This window comes from Triturus cristatus, chromosome 10 (assembly GCF_964204655.1).
Source record: "Triturus cristatus chromosome 10, aTriCri1.1, whole genome shotgun sequence".
Taxonomy (NCBI): Eukaryota; Metazoa; Chordata; class Amphibia; order Caudata; family Salamandridae; genus Triturus; species Triturus cristatus.
In genome coordinates, this window is record NC_140593.1 from 846,812,702 (window position 1) to 846,829,052 (window position 16,351).

Below are 16,351 nucleotides of genomic sequence, written 5' to 3' on the forward strand. Positions count from 1 at the left end.
ACACTTGCTCCTCGCTTTCTGAGTGGCTGCTGATACAGCAGAATAGAAGTAGAGAGAATCCTTGAGAGGAACCTTGCTCTAACAGTAAAACACAGCAAGTGAGTTTCTGTAGTGTAGTGGTCATCACGTTCGCCTAACACGCGAAAGGTCCCCGGTTCGAGACCGGGCAGAAACACTGTGCATGACCTGCTTTTATGTGCACCCTCTAAAACCTTATTATCTCAAAGCAAGCTTAAGAAGAGGCGGTCCTTGAACCCAGCGAGCCGTGGGAAACTTCCTTTACTTTTGCAAGACGAAACAAAGTAATCCACATCCATCAGTGGTCGCTCTTGTGCCTAGCTTTTTTTTTGTCATGCCATGTTGTATTGTGGGGTCTTTACACTTGTGACATTGCTGTGAAAGTTGTAAGTGCAAACATTGGCAGGTGCAGTCAGAAGAGTCAGATCTGTGCACACCCAGGGCTGTCAGGATGGCCGAGTGGTCTAAGGCGCCAGACTCAAGAGAGCTTGATCTTCAGTGCAACTGAGACTTCTGGTCTCCTCATGGAGGCGTGGGTTCAGATCCCACTTCTGACAGGTTTCTTTTACACCCTTAAATCGTCCTGTTTTTTGCAGTGCATTCCCCACACACCACAATCTTTGCACGGACCTGTAACATATGACGAGAATTCCACCAACGATCAGGCTGGGCCCTCAATCACAATTCCATGTATTCCTGGAAGGGACACCTCAGGCACACCTTCCGTTAAATTTGCACTCCATCACACAAACTGCCGTGCTGGTTTCTCATTAAGCAGTTGATCCCATCTTTGTTGTGAGGCTCTCCTGCCACTTTTTGGGCGGAGAAGGCACTGTCCCTGCAACAACACAGGCAGACATGTTCAACAGGGCTTCCTGGTTATGTGGGAGGAGCAGATTGTCATTGGTCCCCCCTTGCGAATTTTAATTTACATAAGGAAGACAGAGAGGTAGCTGGAAGTAGGCAGTACACACGTGCATTGAACTCTATCTTATGATTTGCAGCTAATTCTAGATTGAGGCAGGAGGAAAGGAGGTGACTTGCCCAAAAATGGCCATCCTGGGAATTCAGCCACCCTGGGTCTCCCAGGTTAGTGTTTCAGTCCTGCGAGCCACTCATATAAATCTCGCCTGATCGAGCCTGATCGAGCGCTGAGTGAGCGTGTTTGAATCCAAGAATTAAATGCCTCTGTCTTAGGAGCAAGAATTGGCAGGCCCTCCCTTGCATCTGGGGTGGAAGTCTATGGGGCAAGTGTCCAGGACTTGCAGAGGAGTACAAGTGCCAGAAAGTGGCTGCAGTTCTCATCAGCGCCTTTTTTCTGCTCTCTGGCAGCTAGGATATCGACTGATCCCTTCCTTGCAAGAGTGAAAAAAACAACACCTTGAGAGAAAACATGACTTTGTGTGGTTCACATAGAGAGAGAGCAGCCAAATAGCCCTGCTTTGTTTCTGAAAGACGCATCAGAAATTGCTTAAAATGCCGACTGGGGAATCAGGCACGTTGGTCTAGGGGTATGATTCTCGCTTCGGGTGCGAGAGGTCCCGGGTTCAAATGCCGGATGAGCCCATGCTGTGGAATTATTTTTAGGCTGCTTATTATATAGGGCCATTTCTTCTTTTCAATGCTATAAGACGCCGTGTATGGTGAGAAAGTTCCTTTCCCTCTACGCTATTTCCCACTTTTGGCGTATAGAATTTCAGTGCCGGACTTCTTTGCAACTGCTTTTCTGGGGTGGACCATCAGTGTAGGAAAATTAAATGCAAAGTGTTTTTCTAGTGTGGTTTCAGGTATGGTTTTAAAATCGCCTTTTGGAATAAAAGTGGTCCTCGTTCCTTTCTTCTAAAGAAAGAGATCGGGTAAGGAGGGTCCAACTTTGAGCTTCATGGACATTGGCCCTTGGTCTGTGCATTCCAGCCCACTACATGCCAAGAAGATTCCTGCAAGCGTGTCTGTTTCTGTAGTGTAGTGGTTATCACGTTCGCTTTACACGCGAAAGGTCCCTGGTTCGAGACCGGGCAGAAACAGCAGCTTTCTGTTTTTCACACAGTTTGCATTTACTCTCTCAATTTATAGGAAAGCTGAGATAATGGAAGCTGTCTATCCCTCACCAGCGTGATGTACTGTGCTCCAGGGGCATCAGTGACAGTTCAAAAAGAGAAGTGACGATAGTTTGCGCTATTCCTTTGCACGTCCTTGTGTACTGAAGGTTGGGCCTACTTCATGAAAGCAAGGCATGAGAGCAGAAATGGTTTTATTGACCTCACCGAGAGCATACACCTAGAACAAACAAAATGTCTGAAGGATAGAGGCATTTTCATTTCTTGTTCGATGACGGCCATGGAAAAGACAGCAACCATATTGCAGAAGAGAGCAGCATGTGCAGTTGCTTGCTTTGGGTGAAGCATTCACTAACTCGCTGCCAATAACCCCCGGAGCCGGTGCGAAAGGCGACTCTTGTGTGCCTCGGCTCGTTGGTCTAGGGGTATGATTCTCGCTTAGGGTGCGAGAGGTCCCGGGTTCAAATCCCGGACGAGCCCTTTTTCAGAGGTAAACATACGAATCCTACTCAAAACTCACAATGCCTGACTATTTCTCATTACACTCGCCGCATTGTTGCACAAAATATTTTGAACCTCATAAGAAACATGGATCACCATGCTTTTTCTGCCTTCATGCTTAGTCTGTGTGTGTCCCAGGTGATGCTTTCCCAAGCTGTACTTGCTGGAATTTAGGCATCAGATATTTGTCTGTCGATGCCTGCATAAGTCAATTTTTAATACGTCTAATTGCAAGTATGTTGGCTGATATCTCTGCAGTTTTCACACTTGCTCCTCGCTTTCTGAGTGGCTGCTGATACAGCAGAATAGAAGTAGAGAGAATCCTTGAGAGGAACCTTGCTCTAACAGTAAAACACAGCAAGTCAGTTTCTGTAGTGTAGTGGTCATCACGTTCGCCTAACACGCGAAAGGTCCCCGGTTCGAGACCGTGCAGAAACACTGTTCATGAGCTGCTTTTATGTGCACCCTCTAAAACCTTATTATCTCAAAGCAAGCTTAAGAAGAGGCGGTCCTTGAACCCAGCGAGCCGTGGGAAACTTCCTTTACTTTTGCAAGACGAAACAAAGTAATCCACATCCATCAGTGGTCGCTCTTGTGCCTAGCTTTTTTTTTGTCATTCCATGTTGTATTGTGGGGTCTTTACACTTGTGACATTGCTGTGAACGTTGTAAGTGCAAACATTGGCAGGTGCAGTCAGAAGAGTCAGATCTGTGCACACCCAGGGCTGTCAGGATGGCTGAGTGGTCTAAGGCGCCAGACTCAAGAGAGCTTGATCTTCAGTGCAACTGAGACTTCTGGTCTCCTCATGGAGGTGTGGGTTCAAATCCCACTTCTGACAGGTTTCTTTTACACCCTTAAATCGTCCTGTTTTTTGCAGTGCATTCCCCACACACCACAATCTTTGCACGGACCTGTAACATATGACGAGAATTCCACCAACGATCAGGCTGGGCCCTCAATCACAATTCCATGTATTCCTGGAAGGGACACCTCAGGCACACCTTCCGTTAAATTTGCACTCCATCACACAAACTGCCGTGCTGGTTTCTCATTAAGCAGTTGATCCCATCTTTGTTGTGAGGCTCTCCTGCCACCTTTTGGGCGGAGAAGGCACTGTCCCTGCAACAACACAGGCAGACATGTTCAACAGGGCTTCCTGGTTATGTGGGAGGAGCAGATTGTCATTGGTCCCCCCTTGCGAATTTTAATTTACATAAGGAAGACAGAGAGGTAGCTGGGAGTAGGCAGTACACACGTGCATTGAACTCTATCTTATGATTTGCAGCTAATTCTAGATTGAGGCAGGAGGAAAGGAGGTGACTTGCCCAAAAATGGCCATCCTGGGAATTCAGCCACCCTGGGTCTCCCAGGTTAGTGTTTCAGTCCTGCGAGCCACTCATATAAATCTCGCCTGATCGAGCCTGATCGAGCGCTGAGTGAGCGTGTTTGAATCCAAGAATCAAATGCCTCTGTCTTAGGAGCAAGAATTGGCAGGCCCTCCCTTGCATCTGGGGTGGAAGTCTATGGGGCAAGTGTCCAGGACTTGCAGAGGAGTACAAGTGCCAGAAAGTGCCTGCAGTTCTCATCAGCGCCTTTTTTCTGCTCTCTGGCAGCTAGGATATCGACTGATCCCTTCCTTGCAAGAGTGAAAAAAACAACACCTTGAGAGAAAACATGACTTTGTGTGGTTCACATAGAGAGAGAGCAGCCAAATAGCCCTGCTTTGTTTCTGAAAGACGCATCAGAAATTGCTTAAAATGCCGTCTGGGGAATCAGGCTCGTTGGTCTAGGGGTATGATTCTCGCTTCGGGTGCGAGAGGTCCCGGGTTCAAATCCCGGACGAGCCCATGCTGTGGAATTATTTTTAGGCTGCTTATTATATAGGGCCATTTCTTCTTTTCAATGCTATAAGACGCCGTGTATGGTGAGAAAGTTCCTTTCCCTCTACGCTATTTACCACTTTTGACGTATAGAATTTCAGTGCCGGACTTCTTTGCAACTGCTTTTCTGGGGTGGACCATCAGTGTAGGAAAATTAAATGCAAAGTGTTTTTCTAGTGTGGTTTCAGGTATGGTTTTAAATTCGCCTTTTGGAATAAAAGTGGTCCTCGTTCCTTTCTTCCAAAGAAAGAGATCGGGTAAGGAGGGTCCAACTTTGAGCTTCATGGACATTGGCCCTTGGTCTGTGCATTCCAGCCCACTACATGCCAAGAAGATTCCTGCAAGCGTGTCTGTTTCTGTAGTGTAGTGGTTATCACGTTCGCTTTACACGCGAAAGGTCCCTGGTTCGAGACCGGGCAGAAACAGCAGCTTTCTGTTTTTCACACAGTTTGCATTTACTCTCTCAATTTATAGGAAAGCTGAGATAATGGAAGCTGTCTATCCCTCACCAGCGTGACGTACTGTGCTCCAGGGGCATCAGTGACAGCTCAAAAAGAGAAGTGACGATAGTTTGCGCTATTCCTTTGCACGTCCTTGTGTACTGAAGGTTGGGCCTACTTCATGAAAGCAAGACATGAGAGCAGAAATGGTTTTATTGACCTCACCGAGAGCATACACCTAGAACAAACAAAATGTCTGAAGGATAGAGGCATTTTCATTTCTTGTTCGATGACGGCCATGGAAAAGACAGCAACCATATTGCAGAAGAAAGCAGCATGTGCAGTTGCTTGCTTTGGGTGAAGCATTCACTAACTCGCTGCCAATAACCCCCGGAGCCGGTGCGAAAGGCGACTCTTGTGTGCCTCGGCTCGTTGGTCTAGGGGTATGATTCTCGCTTAGGGTGCGAGAGGTCCCGGGTTCAAATCCCGGTCGAGCCCTTTTTCAGAGGTAAACATACGAATCCTACTCAAAACTCACAATGCCTGACTATTTCTCATTACACTCGCCGCATTGTTGCACAAAATATTTTGAACCTCATAAGAAACATGGATCACCATGCTTTTTCTGCCTTCATGCTTAGTCTGTGTGTGTCCCAGGTGATGCTTTCCCAAGCTGTACTTGCTGGAATTTAGGCATCAGATATTTGTCTGTCGATGCCTGCATAAGTCAATTTTTAATACGTCTAATTGCAAGTATGTTGGCTGATATCTCTGCAGTTTTCACACTTGCTCCTCGCTTTCTGAGTGGCTGCTGATACAGCAGAATAGAAGTAGAGAGAATCCTTGAGAGGAACCTTGCTCTAACAGTAAAACACAGCAAGTGAGTTTCTGTAGTGTAGTGGTCATCACGTTCGCCTAACACGCGAAAGGTCCCCGGTTCGAGACCGGGCAGAAACACTGTGCATGACCTGCTTTTATGTGCACCCTCTAAAACCTTATTATCTCAAAGCAAGCTTAAGAAGAGGCGGTCCTTGAACCCAGCGAGCCGTGGGAAACTTCCTTTACTTTTGCAAGACGAAACAAAGTAATCCACATCCATCAGTGGTCGCTCTTGTGCCTAGCTTTTTTTTTGTCATGCCATGTTGTATTGTGGGGTCTTTACACTTGTGACATTGCTGTGAAAGTTGTAAGTGCAAACATTGGCAGGTGCAGTCAGAAGAGTCAGATCTGTGCACACCCAGGGCTGTCAGGATGGCCGAGTGGTCTAAGGCGCCAGACTCAAGAGAGCTTGATCTTCAGTGCAACTGAGACTTCTGGTCTCCTCATGGAGGCGTGGGTTCAGATCCCACTTCTGACAGGTTTCTTTTACACCCTTAAATCGTCCTGTTTTTTGCAGTGCATTCCCCACACACCACAATCTTTGCACGGACCTGTAACATATGACGAGAATTCCACCAACGATCAGGCTGGGCCCTCAATCACAATTCCATGTATTCCTGGAAGGGACACCTCAGGCACACCTTCCGTTAAATTTGCACTCCATCACACAAACTGCCGTGCTGGTTTCTCATTAAGCAGTTGATCCCATCTTTGTTGTGAGGCTCTCCTGCCACTTTTTGGGCGGAGAAGGCACTGTCCCTGCAACAACACAGGCAGACATGTTCAACAGGGCTTCCTGGTTATGTGGGAGGAGCAGATTGTCATTGGTCCCCCCTTGCGAATTTTAATTTACATAAGGAAGACAGAGAGGTAGCTGGAAGTAGGCAGTACACACGTGCATTGAACTCTATCTTATGATTTGCAGCTAATTCTAGATTGAGGCAGGAGGAAAGGAGGTGACTTGCCCAAAAATGGCCATCCTGGGAATTCAGCCACCCTGGGTCTCCCAGGTTAGTGTTTCAGTCCTGCGAGCCACTCATATAAATCTCGCCTGATCGAGCCTGATCGAGCGCTGAGTGAGCGTGTTTGAATCCAAGAATCAAATGCCTCTGTCTTAGGAGCAAGAATTGTCAGGCCCTCCCTTGCATCTGGGGTGGAAGTCTATGGGGCAAGTGTCCAGGACTTGCAGAGGAGTACAAGTGCCAGAAAGTGGCTGCAGTTCTCATCAGCGCCTTTTTTCTGCTCTCTGGCAGCTAGGATATCGACTGATCCCTTCCTTGCAAGAGTGAAAAAAACAACACCTTGAGAGAAAACATGACTTTGTGTGGTTCACATAGAGAGAGAGCAGCCAAATAGCCCTGCTTTGTTTCTGAAAGACGCATCAGAAATTGCTTAAAATGCCGACTGGGGAATCAGGCTCGTTGGTCTAGGGGTATGATTCTCGCTTCGGGTGCGAGAGGTCCCGGGTTCAAATGCCGGATGAGCCCATGCTGTGGAATTATTTTTAGGCTGCTTATTATATAGGGCCATTTCTTCTTTTCAATGCTATAAGACGCCGTGTATGGTGAGAAAGTTCCTTTCCCTCTACGCTATTTCCCACTTTTGGCGTATAGAATTTCAGTGCCGGACTTCTTTGCAACTGCTTTTCTGGGGTGGACCATCAGTGTAGGAAAATTAAATGCAAAGTGTTTTTCTAGTGTGGTTTCAGGTATGGTTTTAAAATCGCCTTTTGGAATAAAAGTGGTCCTCGTTCCTTTCTTCTAAAGAAAGAGATCGGGTAAGGAGGGTCCAACTTTGAGCTTCATGGACATTGGCCCTTGGTCTGTGCATTCCAGCCCACTACATGCCAAGAAGATTCCTGCAAGCGTGTCTGTTTCTGTAGTGTAGTGGTTATCACGTTCGCTTTACACGCGAAAGGTCCCTGGTTCGAGACCGGGCAGAAACAGCAGCTTTCTGTTTTTCACACAGTTTGCATTTACTCTCTCAATTTATAGGAAAGCTGAGATAATGGAAGCTGTCTATCCCTCACCAGCGTGATGTACTGTGCTCCAGGGGCATCAGTGACAGTTCAAAAAGAGAAGTGACGATAGTTTGCGCTATTCCTTTGCACGTCCTTGTGTACTGAAGGTTGGGCCTACTTCATGAAAGCAAGGCATGAGAGCAGAAATGGTTTTATTGACCTCACCGAGAGCATACACCTAGAACAAACAAAATGTCTGAAGGATAGAGGCATTTTCATTTCTTGTTCGATGACGGCCATGGAAAAGACAGCAACCATATTGCAGAAGAGAGCAGCATGTGCAGTTGCTTGCTTTGGGTGAAGCATTCACTAACTCGCTGCCAATAACCCCCGGAGCCGGTGCGAAAGGCGACTCTTGTGTGCCTCGGCTCGTTGGTCTAGGGGTATGATTCTCGCTTAGGGTGCGAGAGGTCCCGGGTTCAAATCCCGGACGAGCCCTTTTTCAGAGGTAAACATACGAATCCTACTCAAAACTCACAATGCCTGACTATTTCTCATTACACTCGCCGCATTGTTGCACAAAATATTTTGAACCTCATAAGAAACATGGATCACCATGCTTTTTCTGCCTTCATGCTTAGTCTGTGTGTGTCCCAGGTGATGCTTTCCCAAGCTGTACTTGCTGGAATTTAGGCATCAGATATTTGTCTGTCGATGCCTGCATAAGTCAATTTTTAATACGTCTAATTGCAAGTATGTTGGCTGATATCTCTGCAGTTTTCACACTTGCTCCTCGCTTTCTGAGTGGCTGCTGATACAGCAGAATAGAAGTAGAGAGAATCCTTGAGAGGAACCTTGCTCTAACAGTAAAACACAGCAAGTCAGTTTCTGTAGTGTAGTGGTCATCACGTTCGCCTAACACGCGAAAGGTCCCCGGTTCGAGACCGTGCAGAAACACTGTTCATGAGCTGCTTTTATGTGCACCCTCTAAAACCTTATTATCTCAAAGCAAGCTTAAGAAGAGGCGGTCCTTGAACCCAGCGAGCCGTGGGAAACTTCCTTTACTTTTGCAAGACGAAACAAAGTAATCCACATCCATCAGTGGTCGCTCTTGTGCCTAGCTTTTTTTTTGTCATGCCATGTTGTATTGTGGGGTCTTTACACTTGTGACATTGCTGTGAACGTTGTAAGTGCAAACATTGGCAGGTGCAGTCAGAAGAGTCAGATCTGTGCACACCCAGGGCTGTCAGGATGGCTGAGTGGTCTAAGGCGCCAGACTCAAGAGAGCTTGATCTTCAGTGCAACTGAGACTTCTGGTCTCCTCATGGAGGTGTGGGTTCAAATCCCACTTCTGACAGGTTTCTTTTACACCCTTAAATCGTCCTGTTTTTTGCAGTGCATTCCCCACACACCACAATCTTTGCACGGACCTGTAACATATGACGAGAATTCCACCAACGATCAGGCTGGGCCCTCAATCACAATTCCATGTATTCCTGGAAGGGACACCTCAGGCACACCTTCCGTTAAATTTGCACTCCATCACACAAACTGCCGTGCTGGTTTCTCATTAAGCAGTTGATCCCATCTTTGTTGTGAGGCTCTCCTGCCACCTTTTGGGCGGAGAAGGCACTGTCCCTGCAACAACACAGGCAGACATGTTCAACAGGGCTTCCTGGTTATGTGGGAGGAGCAGATTGTCATTGGTCCCCCCTTGCGAATTTTAATTTACATAAGGAAGACAGAGAGGTAGCTGGGAGTAGGCAGTACACACGTGCATTGAACTCTATCTTATGATTTGCAGCTAATTCTAGATTGAGGCAGGAGGAAAGGAGGTGACTTGCCCAAAAATGGCCATCCTGGGAATTCAGCCACCCTGGGTCTCCCAGGTTAGTGTTTCAGTCCTGCGAGCCACTCATATAAATCTCGCCTGATCGAGCCTGATCGAGCGCTGAGTGAGCGTGTTTGAATCCAAGAATCAAATGCCTCTGTCTTAGGAGCAAGAATTGGCAGGCCCTCCCTTGCATCTGGGGTGGAAGTCTATGGGGCAAGTGTCCAGGACTTGCAGAGGAGTACAAGTGCCAGAAAGTGCCTGCAGTTCTCATCAGCGCCTTTTTTCTGCTCTCTGGCAGCTAGGATATCGACTGATCCCTTCCTTGCAAGAGTGAAAAAAACAACACCTTGAGAGAAAACATGACTTTGTGTGGTTCACATAGAGAGAGAGCAGCCAAATAGCCCTGCTTTGTTTCTGAAAGACGCATCAGAAATTGCTTAAAATGCCGACTGGGGAATCAGGCTCGTTGGTCTAGGGGTATGATTCTCGCTTCGGGTGCGAGAGGTCCCGGGTTCAAATCCCGGACGAGCCCATGCTGTGGAATTATTTTTAGGCTGCTTATTATATAGGGCCATTTCTTCTTTTCAATGCTATAAGACGCCGTGTATGGTGAGAAAGTTCCTTTCCCTCTACGCTATTTACCACTTTTGACGTATAGAATTTCAGTGCCGGACTTCTTTGCAACTGCTTTTCTGGGGTGGACCATCAGTGTAGGAAAATTAAATGCAAAGTGTTTTTCTAGTGTGGTTTCAGGTATGGTTTTAAATTCGCCTTTTGGAATAAAAGTGGTCCTCGTTCCTTTCTTCCAAAGAAAGAGATCGGGTAAGGAGGGTCCAACTTTGAGCTTCATGGACATTGGCCCTTGGTCTGTGCATTCCAGCCCACTACATGCCAAGAAGATTCCTGCAAGCGTGTCTGTTTCTGTAGTGTAGTGGTTATCACGTTCGCTTTACACGCGAAAGGTCCCTGGTTCGAGACCGGGCAGAAACAGCAGCTTTCTGTTTTTCACACAGTTTGCATTTACTCTCTCAATTTATAGGAAAGCTGAGATAATGGAAGCTGTCTATCCCTCACCAGCGTGACGTACTGTGCTCCAGGGGCATCAGTGACAGCTCAAAAAGAGAAGTGACGATAGTTTGCGCTATTCCTTTGCACGTCCTTGTGTACTGAAGGTTGGGCCTACTTCATGAAAGCAAGGCATGAGAGCAGAAATGGTTTTATTGACCTCACCGAGAGCATACACCTAGAACAAACAAAATGTCTGAAGGATAGAGGCATTTTCATTTCTTGTTCGATGACGGCCATGGAAAAGACAGCAACCATATTGCAGAAGAGAGCAGCATGTGCAGTTGCTTGCTTTGGGTGAAGCATTCACTAACTCGCTGCCAATAACCCCCGGAGCCGGTGCGAAAGGCGACTCTTGTGTGCCTCGGCTCGTTGGTCTAGGGGTATGATTCTCGCTTAGGGTGCGAGAGGTCCCGGGTTCAAATCCCGGTCGAGCCCTTTTTCAGAGGTAAACATACGAATCCTACTCAAAACTCACAATGCCTGACTATTTCTCATTACACTCGCCGCATTGTTGCACAAAATATTTTGAACCTCATAAGAAACATGGATCACCATGCTTTTTCTGCCTTCATGCTTAGTCTGTGTGTGTCCCAGGTGATGCTTTCCCAAGCTGTACTTGCTGGAATTTAGGCATCAGATATTTGTCTGTCGATGCCTGCATAAGTCAATTTTTAATACGTCTAATTGCAAGTATGTTGGCTGATATCTCTGCAGTTTTCACACTTGCTCCTCGCTTTCTGAGTGGCTGCTGATACAGCAGAATAGAAGTAGAGAGAATCCTTGAGAGGAACCTTGCTCTAACAGTAAAACACAGCAAGTGAGTTTCTGTAGTGTAGTGGTCATCACGTTCGCCTAACACGCGAAAGGTCCCAGGTTCGAGACCGGGCAGAAACACTGTGCATGACCTGCTTTTATGTGCACCCTCTAAAACCTTATTATCTCAAAGCAAGCTTAAGAAGAGGCGGTCCTTGAACCCAGCGAGCCGGGGAAACTTCCTTTACTTTTGCAAGACGAAACAAAGTAATCCACATCCATCAGTGGTCGCTCTTGTGCCTAGCTTTTTTTTTGTCATGCCATGTTGTATTGTGGGGTCTTTACACTTGTGACATTGCTGTGAAAGTTGTAAGTGCAAACATTGGCAGGTGCAGTCAGAAGAGTCAGATCTGTGCACACCCAGGGCTGTCAGGATGGCCGAGTGGTCTAAGGCGCCAGACTCAAGAGAGCTTGATCTTCAGTGCAACTGAGACTTCTGGTCTCCTCATGGAGGCGTGGGTTCAGATCCCACTTCTGACAGGTTTCTTTTACACCCTTAAATCGTCCTGTTTTTTGCAGTGCATTCCCCACACACCACAATCTTTGCACGGACCTGTAACATATGACGAGAATTCCACCAACGATCAGGCTGGGCCCTCAATCACAATTCCATGTATTCCTGGAAGGGACACCTCAGGCACACCTTCCGTTAAATTTGCACTCCATCACACAAACTGCCGTGCTGGTTTCTCATTAAGCAGTTGATCCCATCTTTGTTGTGAGGCTCTCCTGCCACTTTTTGGGCGGAGAAGGCACTGTCCCTGCAACAACACAGGCAGACATGTTCAACAGGGCTTCCTGGTTATGTGGGAGGAGCAGATTGTCATTGGTCCCCCCTTGCGAATTTTAATTTACATAAGGAAGACAGAGAGGTAGCTGGAAGTAGGCAGTACACACGTGCATTGAACTCTATCTTATGATTTGCAGCTAATTCTAGATTGAGGCAGGAGGAAAGGAGGTGACTTGCCCAAAAATGGCCATCCTGGGAATTCAGCCACCCTGGGTCTCCCAGGTTAGTGTTTCAGTCCTGCGAGCCACTCATATAAATCTCGCCTGATCGAGCCTGATCGAGCGCTGAGTGAGCGTGTTTGAATCCAAGAATCAAATGCCTCTGTCTTAGGAGCAAGAATTGGCAGGCCCTCCCTTGCATCTGGGGTGGAAGTCTATGGGGCAAGTGTCCAGGACTTGCAGAGGAGTACAAGTGCCAGAAAGTGGCTGCAGTTCTCATCAGCGCCTTTTTTCTGCTCTCTGGCAGCTAGGATATCGACTGATCCCTTCCTTGCAAGAGTGAAAAAAACAACACCTTGAGAGAAAACATGACTTTGTGTGGTTCACATAGAGAGAGAGCAGCCAAATAGCCCTGCTTTGTTTCTGAAAGACGCATCAGAAATTGCTTAAAATGCCGACTGGGGAATCAGGCTCGTTGGTCTAGGGGTATGATTCTCGCTTCGGGTGCGAGAGGTCCCGGGTTCAAATGCCGGATGAGCCCATGCTGTGGAATTATTTTTAGGCTGCTTATTATATAGGGCCATTTCTTCTTTTCAATGCTATAAGACGCCGTGTATGGTGAGAAAGTTCCTTTCCCTCTACGCTATTTCCCACTTTTGGCGTATAGAATTTCAGTGCCGGACTTCTTTGCAACTGCTTTTCTGGGGTGGACCATCAGTGTAGGAAAATTAAATGCAAAGTGTTTTTCTAGTGTGGTTTCAGGTATGGTTTTAAAATCGCCTTTTGGAATAAAAGTGGTCCTCGTTCCTTTCTTCTAAAGAAAGAGATCGGGTAAGGAGGGTCCAACTTTGAGCTTCATGGACATTGGCCCTTGGTCTGTGCATTCCAGCCCACTACATGCCAAGAAGATTCCTGCAAGCGTGTCTGTTTCTGTAGTGTAGTGGTTATCACGTTCGCTTTACACGCGAAAGGTCCCTGGTTCGAGACCGGGCAGAAACAGCAGCTTTCTGTTTTTCACACAGTTTGCATTTACTCTCTCAATTTATAGGAAAGCTGAGATAATGGAAGCTGTCTATCCCTCACCAGCGTGATGTACTGTGCTCCAGGGGCATCAGTGACAGTTCAAAAAGAGAAGTGACGATAGTTTGCGCTATTCCTTTGCACGTCCTTGTGTACTGAAGGTTGGGCCTACTTCATGAAAGCAAGGCATGAGAGCAGAAATGGTTTTATTGACCTCACCGAGAGCATACACCTAGAACAAACAAAATGTCTGAAGGATAGAGGCATTTTCATTTCTTGTTCGATGACGGCCATGGAAAAGACAGCAACCATATTGCAGAAGAGAGCAGCATGTGCAGTTGCTTGCTTTGGGTGAAGCATTCACTAACTCGCTGCCAATAACCCCCGGAGCCGGTGCGAAAGGCGACTCTTGTGTGCCTCGGCTCGTTGGTCTAGGGGTATGATTCTCGCTTAGGGTGCGAGAGGTCCCGGGTTCAAATCCCGGACGAGCCCTTTTTCAGAGGGAAACATACGAATCCTACTCAAAACTCACAATGCCTGACTATTTCTCATTACACTCGCCGCATTGTTGCACAAAATATTTTGAACCTCATAAGAAACATGGATCACCATGCTTTTTCTGCCTTCATGCTTAGTCTGTGTGTGTCCCAGGTGATGCTTTCCCAAGCTGTACTTGCTGGAATTTAGGCATCAGATATTTGTCTGTCGATGCCTGCATAAGTCAATTTTTAATACGTCTAATTGCAAGTATGTTGGCTGATATCTCTGCAGTTTTCACACTTGCTCCTCGCTTTCTGAGTGGCTGCTGATACAGCAGAATAGAAGTAGAGAGAATCCTTGAGAGGAACCTTGCTCTAACAGTAAAACACAGCAAGTGAGTTTCTGTAGTGTAGTGGTCATCACGTTCGCCTAACACGCGAAAGGTCCCCGGTTCGAGACCGGGCAGAAACACTGTTCATGAGCTGCTTTTATGTGCACCCTCTAAAACCTTATTATCTCAAAGCAAGCTTAAGAAGAGGCGGTCCTTGAACCCAGCGAGCCGTGGGAAACTTCCTTTACTTTTGCAAGACGAAACAAAGTAATCCACATCCATCAGTGGTCGCTCTTGTGCCTAGCTTTTTTTTTGTCATGCCATGTTGTATTGTGGGGTCTTTACACTTGTGACATTGCTGTGAAAGTTGTAAGTGCAAACATTGGCAGGTGCAGTCAGAAGAGTCAGATCTGTGCACACCCAGGGCTGTCAGGATGGCCGAGTGGTCTAAGGCGCCAGACTCAAGAGAGCTTGATCTTCAGTGCAACTGAGACTTCTGGTCTCCTCATGGAGGCGTGGGTTCAGATCCCACTTCTGACAGGTTTCTTTTACACCCTTAAATCGTCCTGTTTTTTGCAGTGCATTCCCCACACACCACAATCTTTGCACGGACCTGTAACATATGACGAGAATTCCACCAACGATCAGGCTGGGCCCTCAATCACAATTCCATGTATTCCTGGAAGGGACACCTCAGGCACACCTTCCGTTAAATTTGCACTCCATCACACAAACTGCCGTGCTGGTTTCTCATTAAGCAGTTGATCCCATCTTTGTTGTGAGGCTCTCCTGCCACTTTTTGGGCGGAGAAGGCACTGTCCCTGCAACAACACAGGCAGACATGTTCAACAGGGCTTCCTGGTTATGTGGGAGGAGCAGATTGTCATTGGTCCCCCCTTGCGAATTTTAATGTACATAAGGAAGACAGAGAGGTAGCTGGAAGTAGGCAGTACACACGTGCATTGAACTCTATCTTATGATTTGCAGCTAATTCTAGATTGAGGCAGGAGGAAAGGAGGTGACTTGCCCAAAAATGGCCATCCTGGGAATTCAGCCACCCTGGGTCTCCCAGGTTAGTGTTTCAGTCCTGCGAGCCACTCATATAAATCTCGCCTGATCGAGCCTGATCGAGCGCTGAGTGAGCGTGTTTGAATCCAAGAATCAAATGCCTCTGTCTTAGGAGCAAGAATTGGCAGGCCCTCCCTTGCATCTGGGGTGGAAGTCTATGGGGCAAGTGTCCAGGACTTGCAGAGGAGTACAAGTGCCAGAAAGTGGCTGTAGTTCTCATCAGCGCCTTTTTTCTGCTCTCTGGCAGCTAGGATATCGACTGATCCCTTCCTTGCAAGAGTGAAAAAAACAACACCTTGAGAGAAAACATGACTTTGTGTGGTTCACATAGAGAGAGAGCAGCCAAATAGCCCTGCTTTGTTTCTGAAAGACGCATCAGAAATTGCTTAAAATGCCGACTGGGGAATCAGGCTCGTTGGTCTAGGGGTATGATTCTCGCTTCGGGTGCGAGAGGTCCCGGGTTCAAATGCCGGATGAGCCCATGCTGTGGAATTATTTTTAGGCTGCTTATTATATAGGGCCATTTCTTCTTTTCAATGCTATAAGACGCCGTGTATGGTGAGAAAGTTCCTTTCCCTCTACGCTATTTCCCACTTTTGGCGTATAGAATTTCAGTGCCGGACTTCTTTGCAACTGCTTTTCTGGGGTGGACCATCAGTGTAGGAAAATTAAATGCAAAGTGTTTTTCTAGTGTGGTTTCAGGTATGGTTTTAAAATCGCCTTTTGGAATAAAAGTGGTCCTCGTTCCTTTCTTCTAAAGAAAGAGATCGGGTAAGGAGGGTCCAACTTTGAGCTTCATGGACATTGGCCCTTGGTCTGTGCATTCCAGCCCACTACATGCCAAGAAGATTCCTGCAAGCGTGTCTGTTTCTGTAGTGTAGTGGTTATCACGTTCGCTTTACACGCGAAAGGTCCCTGGTTCGAGACCGGGCAGAAACAGCAGCTTTCTGTTTTTCACACAGTTTGCATTTACTCTCTCAATTTATAGGAAAGCTGAGATAATGGAAGCTGTCTATCCCTCACCAGCGTGATGTACTGTGCTCCAGGGGCATCA

The 16,351-nt window shown here is 47.1% G+C and overlaps 14 non-coding genes across 14 annotated transcripts; all 14 read left to right on the top strand.

Moving 5' to 3' along the window:
- Window positions 1–102: 102 nt before the first annotated feature.
- On the top strand, window positions 103–175 carry TRNAV-AAC (transfer RNA valine (anticodon AAC)). Its single transcript has one exon. It is a non-coding gene; the product is annotated as a tRNA-Val (tRNA).
- Window positions 176–1,969: 1,794 nt separating this feature from the next.
- Window positions 1,970–2,042, top strand: TRNAV-UAC (transfer RNA valine (anticodon UAC)). Its single transcript has one exon. It is a non-coding gene; the product is annotated as a tRNA-Val (tRNA).
- A 441-nt stretch (window positions 2,043–2,483) lies between these two features.
- On the top strand, window positions 2,484–2,555 carry TRNAP-AGG (transfer RNA proline (anticodon AGG)). The gene has a single exon. It is a non-coding gene; the product is annotated as a tRNA-Pro (tRNA).
- Window positions 2,556–4,351: 1,796 nt separating this feature from the next.
- Window positions 4,352–4,423, top strand: TRNAP-CGG (transfer RNA proline (anticodon CGG)). The gene has a single exon. It is a non-coding gene; the product is annotated as a tRNA-Pro (tRNA).
- Window positions 4,424–4,808: 385 nt separating this feature from the next.
- TRNAV-UAC (transfer RNA valine (anticodon UAC)) lies at window positions 4,809–4,881 on the top strand. The gene has a single exon. It is a non-coding gene; the product is annotated as a tRNA-Val (tRNA).
- An 899-nt stretch (window positions 4,882–5,780) lies between these two features.
- TRNAV-AAC (transfer RNA valine (anticodon AAC)) lies at window positions 5,781–5,853 on the top strand. Its single transcript has one exon. It is a non-coding gene; the product is annotated as a tRNA-Val (tRNA).
- Window positions 5,854–7,647: 1,794 nt separating this feature from the next.
- TRNAV-UAC (transfer RNA valine (anticodon UAC)) lies at window positions 7,648–7,720 on the top strand. The gene has a single exon. It is a non-coding gene; the product is annotated as a tRNA-Val (tRNA).
- A 441-nt stretch (window positions 7,721–8,161) lies between these two features.
- On the top strand, window positions 8,162–8,233 carry TRNAP-AGG (transfer RNA proline (anticodon AGG)). The gene has a single exon. It is a non-coding gene; the product is annotated as a tRNA-Pro (tRNA).
- A 1,796-nt stretch (window positions 8,234–10,029) lies between these two features.
- On the top strand, window positions 10,030–10,101 carry TRNAP-CGG (transfer RNA proline (anticodon CGG)). Its single transcript has one exon. It is a non-coding gene; the product is annotated as a tRNA-Pro (tRNA).
- A 385-nt stretch (window positions 10,102–10,486) lies between these two features.
- TRNAV-UAC (transfer RNA valine (anticodon UAC)) lies at window positions 10,487–10,559 on the top strand. The gene has a single exon. It is a non-coding gene; the product is annotated as a tRNA-Val (tRNA).
- A 2,765-nt stretch (window positions 10,560–13,324) lies between these two features.
- On the top strand, window positions 13,325–13,397 carry TRNAV-UAC (transfer RNA valine (anticodon UAC)). The gene has a single exon. It is a non-coding gene; the product is annotated as a tRNA-Val (tRNA).
- A 441-nt stretch (window positions 13,398–13,838) lies between these two features.
- TRNAP-AGG (transfer RNA proline (anticodon AGG)) lies at window positions 13,839–13,910 on the top strand. The gene has a single exon. It is a non-coding gene; the product is annotated as a tRNA-Pro (tRNA).
- Window positions 13,911–14,296: 386 nt separating this feature from the next.
- Window positions 14,297–14,369, top strand: TRNAV-AAC (transfer RNA valine (anticodon AAC)). The gene has a single exon. It is a non-coding gene; the product is annotated as a tRNA-Val (tRNA).
- Window positions 14,370–16,163: 1,794 nt separating this feature from the next.
- TRNAV-UAC (transfer RNA valine (anticodon UAC)) lies at window positions 16,164–16,236 on the top strand. Its single transcript has one exon. It is a non-coding gene; the product is annotated as a tRNA-Val (tRNA).
- Window positions 16,237–16,351: the final 115 nt, after the last annotated feature.